The sequence below is a fragment of the Mus pahari genome, chromosome 21, assembly GCF_900095145.1.
Source record: "Mus pahari chromosome 21, PAHARI_EIJ_v1.1, whole genome shotgun sequence".
NCBI lineage: Eukaryota > Metazoa > Chordata > Mammalia > Rodentia > Muridae > Mus > Mus pahari.
The window spans coordinates 45,341,007-45,347,224 of NC_034610.1; the positions used below are offsets into that span (position 1 = coordinate 45,341,007).

General features: G+C 44.3%; 1 long non-coding RNA gene across 1 annotated transcript in view; it reads right to left on the minus strand.

Annotated features, from left to right (window-relative positions):
* Positions 1 to 3,804: 3,804 nt before the first annotated feature.
* The window catches only part of LOC110337868, a 15,683-nt gene continuing 13,269 nt past the window's right edge, over positions 3,805 to 6,218 (minus strand). Inside the window, exon 5 of the long non-coding RNA XR_002381278.1 lies at positions 3,805 to 4,719. This is a non-coding gene — a long non-coding RNA (uncharacterized LOC110337868). The remainder of the gene's footprint in view (positions 4,720 to 6,218) is intronic.

Below are 6,218 nucleotides of genomic sequence, written 5' to 3' on the forward strand. Positions count from 1 at the left end.
AACTGGAGTTTAAAAGGTTACATACACACCACATCCGGAACTCCAGGAAGGAATTGGAACTTTGTACCTTGAAGCTGGACTCAGCAGGTGCTGGCCTCCCCGGTCTATTGTTTCTCCTGGAGAGTAAGAGGTTGTAACAGATAGGCACTTGGGAGACAAAAACAGGAACCTTGCAGGTTAAGGGTTATGTTTGAGTCTAAGACAGTTAAGACTAAGTTTCTATTTGACCTGTGTTAAGTCCTTGTAAGTTAAGGTTTCTATTTGTAATTGAAAGAAGTTCCTGTTTGTTGTATTAAACCCTAGTTAAAGTTCTTTTTTTTTTTTTTTTTTTTTTCTTTTTTGTCCAGGATTAAGTTCTTGCAAAGTAAGGTTTCTATTTGTAATTAAGAATCAGTTCCTAGCCGGTGTGGTAGTGCAAGCCTTAAATCCCAGCACTCGGGAGGCAGAGGCAGGTGGATCTCTGAGTTCGAGGCCAGCCTGGTCTTCAAAGTGAGTTCCAGGACAGCCAGGGCTATACAGAGAAACCCTGTCTCTGGACCTTTGGAAGAGCAGTTGGGTGCTCTTACCCACTGAGCCATCTCACCAGCCCGAGAAACCCTATCTCAAAAAGAAAAAGAATCAGTTCCAGTTTCTTAGAGCTGATGTAAGCTGCTTGCAGCCCCATTACATGTTATAATCGGCCCCCAGTTCTTCTCTTTGAGTGTATCTTTCTAACAATGTATAACAGCCACTCTCTTGCTCCTGGGAACACTTTAGGTCCCTTTTTGGAGGGGCTTCAAGAGACCAGGAGGTGCTGCTCCCTCAAATCCCAACCTAGGGTAAGTCAGCTGGCTGGTCAGTCCTAGGTGCACTCCAAACTAGAGCTTGCTTAATTGGGCAATGGTGGATCTGGGTTTGTCTCCTTGAGATTCTCAGGGTGAACATGTGGAGTTCCCCAGCCGTCTTCTCGTCTAACTTACCCAACTTCTCCAGGAAACCCCTTGATGCTGAACCCAACCCATGCTCTGAGACAGAACAAGTTCCTTAAGTGACTCAGCTACTTACAAATGGTGGTGAGAGGCAGGATATCAGCATCCCTCTGTGGGCTCTGGTTTTTTAGAGAAAAATTTCATTACATTTTAATCAAATAGGAATATTAATAAAATAGGGATATTAATAAATGTTCGTTAGGTGGGGTTGTTAGGGAGAATGTTCCATTTTACCACCACAGACAGTCCTTTGCTCTCCAGTCACAAATGGTAGAATTTAGATCCTTTGTAACTCCTTAATAGTTTGATGTTTATGATAATATGGCAACTTAAAAAGGTTTAAGTTTAAATAACTATAAGTTTTTCAAAATTATTCCAAAAATTAAAGTGTGCTGTTCCAAAAAAAAAAAAGTCCTGAACTCAATGCACAATTCCTAATCCTATCCATAATGCTACATGTATGATAAATCATTAATAAATTCAGTACAATATTTAGGAGACATGAGAGATTTTAAAAACTTAGTTTGTGGTTGAATAAATAATACATAAGATAGAAAATTAAGCAAATCGAAGTAGCTCTCTCATATTCTTATTGCCTTTGCTTCTTTTCTAAAGAGATTTGTTAATGAACAGAAAGTAGTATAGATAAGGAAAAATACTAACTAAATAACTGCATAATTTTCAGAGGGTAAGAATATGCATAACACACTATAAAAAGCTGGTGAGATGCAATGAGGTTTTTCAGTACATTAGGCAAATATGCCTAATTCATATTTTTTCTAACCTAATTATAAAAACTAAGTGGGAGCCAGGCCTGGTGGCTCACACCTGTGATCCCAGTATGAGGGAGGCAGGAAGGAAGGATCGGAAGCTCAGGGCAGCCTGTGCCACATGACAACTCGGAGGCCATCCTGGGCTGCGGAGAGCGCATCTTTGAGAATATATTCCCTTACAAGTAGGCTACAATACATAGGCATTCTCCAACAAACACTTATTGATCACACACGCAGAGCTCAGTGCAAAACCAGGGACTCGCGATCCTGCAATCAATACGGCAGGCGTGCTTCAGCCTGAGGAAGCTTTGTTCAGATAATGTTGTACAAAAGCCGATTATGAAAGAGAGAAGATTCCGCCTAGGGTAGAAAGTAAGGCCCTGCTTCAAGGAGGGCTGGGGGCAGAGCTGCTCTGTGTTGGACAAGCATGGGGAGCTCAGGGCCCTGTCTGTCCCCGTTCCTTCTGTCCTATGGGACTCCATTCAGCAAGTACAAAAGCAGCGACTTTCCAGCACCTTGTGTCTGCTGGAAGGGAGGAGAGCCAGACTCTACCAAGCCTAGAAAAACAGTTTCTATAATCCTCATTTAGGACTTTCACAATGATTTACAGAGTTAAGGGTTGGAATGCTGTTCTTTATCATCCGCCAGTGCAACCATTGAGCGCCTTCTGTGTGCAGAGCACCAGATCGCAGAGGACAGCAAACAATAGTTGCTGCCCTTTTGCTACTGTCCTTCTGGTTGGGCTTGAAGCTCCCAACAGCTCATGATGCAGTGAGTTCCGCGATTGCAGCTGTACATAAAGGGAAAGCACTGAGCGGGGAGGAGGGCGGGGGTGGGGGGAGGATGGAAGGAGGGCTTCCTCCAGGAAGTGGCATCTGTGCAGACCACCCATTCATTAGTAGGAATTAATTAGTCTAGGGATTGTAATCCAAATTCCTTCAAGGGATCAGGTGGGCGACACAGGCATGTTCATCTAACCTGCAAGACTGTCAGAAATCTGACAGCCCAGGGCCAACTGAAGGGAATCTACTGGCCTTTAGGCATTCAATTCAAACCAAATCATTCTTCCCTAGCCAAACAAAAGACATCTGCAGCCAACCACAGCAGAAGGGCTGGCACCAGGCTGTAGTGATTCAGACAGGAGCAACAGCAGGGTAAAGGCCCTGGGGCTGCAAGGAGCCGTCTGTTTTGAGGAGCTAAAGAGCTGGTATGAATAGAGATGGAGCTCACAAGAAGGAGAGGGTCCACAGGCAGAAAGACCAAGAGGCACCTCATTTGCGGTGTCATTGGCAAGTGAAGTCTTTGGCCCTCATACCAAGTACCCTTGGATACACTGAAGGTTCTAAACAAGGAATCAGTTTGGTCAGTGCTGTTTGGGTGCTGCGGGTGAGGAAGACATGGTTTTTCTGTGATCCTGGCTGTTCTGGAACTCATTCCACAGATCAGCATGGTCTGGAATGGGCAAGGATTCTCCTACCTTTGCCTTCCCCCAGTGCTGGCACTATGTATGTGTGTCGTATCATGGCCTGCTTTTAAAAAAAGAAAAGAAAATCTAAGTGTGTGTGTGTGTGTGTGTGTGTGTGTGTGTGTGTGTGTGTGTGTGAAGTCTCACTATATAGCCAAGGCTGGCCTCCTACTGTACACCCCAGGCTAACCTCAATTAGACCAGTTGTGTTTATCTCTCAGAGGGGAGGCTCATGTTTCCTGTGTCTGAGGAGGAAAGCCCACAGTCACTGCCCTGGAAAGGACCAAAGGAAAGCCCTGCCCCTCACCCCACACACAAAGTCTTGAGTCTGCCTCTCTGATGTGGCCCTTGGATCACTTACCAGAGCCGTGAATGGTTAGTCCCTGTCTTCAACAAATCCACGTAACTGGGAGAGGGACCGCCTAAGGCATTGTGGCGCCAGCAGGAAGGTTTCAACCCCAAGTTACAGGAGTGCTGAGAACAGGGACCTAAGTTGCTGGAGCTGAGACTCCGCCTCCACAGCAAAAGCTGAGACTCATGGCTGAACTTTGCTTCAGTATCTAATAAACAACAGAAATCCCTCATTTTTTTTGTAACATAGTTACTGTTTAGAGATGATCTCCTACAGATTTGTGTCAGTCAATACAAATGTACGTACATAAATGAATTATGTCATTAGCGTGTCTACTCTCTTGGAAGCACTTTTCTAGATTCTTCTAGAAAGAAAACAAAAAGGGAAAGCTACTCTAGAGGCTATGAGAGAGCAAATCTGCAGGAGGTCTATTCAAAGGTGGTAACCTGGTGCGAGGAAAGGTTTAAATGCACCAGCACACTGGTACACATTCACCTCTCCTAAATGTGGAAATGAGAAGGTCCCGAGAGTTCGCTATTGTGCAAAACAAGCTTACCAAGGCAAGGCTGACTTTCTTCCCAACTTGCTTATGTACGGTATATTTAGTCTCAGGTTTGGTTTTGCTTTTTTTTTTTTCCCCTACCTTCAGCCTTGTATAGCACATGCTCGTGTGACATCAATCCTACAAATAAAACCCTACGGTTGGAGATCCTTACTTTTCTCCACAGACTTTATCATGTCTCGAAAGCTAGGTCCCCCCAAAGTGTCAGGTTTTAAGCAAGATTTCCTTTTGAAGATGGTTTCTCCTGGGATGTTGGGGGGTTGGAAAATTAGCCATCATACTGAGATCCCTCCCTTGTGGTGAGGATGGAACGAGGGGCTTTTTGTTGTCACCTCTAAGGGATGGACCTGAGTGGGGTGGCCCTCAGACTTACTGTGTAGCCCACGCTGACTTGAAACTTGTCACCTGTGATCTTCCTGCCTCCACCTGCAGGGTGCCACCGTGGCTGTGTTAGAACAAGGATTGGTATAGTCTTGGGATAACAGATCCATGCAGAAGTCAATCAAGCAATCAATCAAGTCTCTGACGAATTCCTTTCTAGAATGTTGCTCGTATACTTCAGACATAGGCCCAGACATCTGCCGAACTGCCTTTTCTCTCTAAATGACAAAAATAGAAAAGAAAATGACAATTGTCGTCTGCCCACTTTTTACCCTTATCCATGTAGTCCCTAGCAACCACAGTTTGCACGCTGGGATGTGTTGCAGTGATTGTCGTATCTTCGAAGAAACTAAATCGCTAATCTTATCCAGAAAGATGGGCAATTCTTGGATGTTAGAAAGCACTCAAACTGCTAGGCATGGTGGGGCATGCCTGTATCCCCGGCACTTGGGAAGCTGACGCAAAAGAATGGCTTTGTGTTTGAAACAAGGCAACTAAAATGAAATTAATATTAAGGGGCCAGTGAGGGAGATCAGCAAGTAAGGGTGCTTGCTGCTGGGTCTGAAGACCTAAGTCTGATCCCAGTGAGCCACGTGGTAGAAGAAAACCAACTCTCAACTCTCAAAAAGTTGTCTCTGACCTCTACACATGCACATAGTACATAGTACACGTGTGTGTATGTGTGTGTGCGTGCGCGCGCGCACACACACACACACACACACACACACACACCGCACTACAAAAGTTGAAATTAAACCAAATGTATCATGTTCCACTAAAAACTCCTAATGCCAGATGCTTGGAGTACATGCATTTCAGAGTGGCAGTGCCTACTGAATGCTAGTTAATAATGATGACTGCTAACTACTGTGTGGAATGTGTTTAAACTTCTAGATACATTACATTATTTTGTTTAATGCTTGCAAATGGAAAGTGATCATCTGAAGGGATTATGCTTTATTTCGTAGATAAATATGCTATGGTTTTCCTATAATGGACACTTAGGATAAATAAAAATGAGCTATGGTGCTTAGCAGAGTATGTCATAGAGGAAATGCTCAATAAATTCATGAAAGTATTCATGCATCAATGCCTCAATGGTGTCTTCCAAATGATCTTTCTTCTTCCATCATATTTAGTTGCTTTATGAAACCAAGAGCACATTTTGAGAAATACCGACTAAAAGTCTTCCTTTCCCAGGTCTTAATTTGACAGACATGTTGTTCTGAAGGTAAGCCGTGAGAAGCAGGTGTGGTGGAGTGGGAAGACAGATTTGAATCCTACACAGGCCTCCTACTCATGTGCCCTAAGCAGCAGCTGGCAGCTGGATGCAGCAGCCTGGGGAAGAACCCCTCTTAAAGAGCTAGGCAGGGTGCTAGAGCCATACAGTTATTAGTAATAGATCTATCTTTATTTATTTACTTACTTACTTATTACCTCACTTAGGGCTGAGGGCAGGGTTCTAGCACCCACATAGAGCCTGAGGATGTGATGCTTGAAACACATGACTCCAGACAGCCAGGTGTCCAGAGTTCATGAAATGAGCCAGACCTGACCCAGGGCACACCAAGGCTACTAGGGTGTTCTCTGACCTAGACTTGGTTCAATGTCTACTGAGCCTGGAGGTCTAAACCAGGAGAAGAAGAAAGAAAGAAAGAAAGAAAGAAAGAAAGAAAGAAAGAAAGAAAGAAAGAAAGAAAGAAAGGAGGGAGGGAGG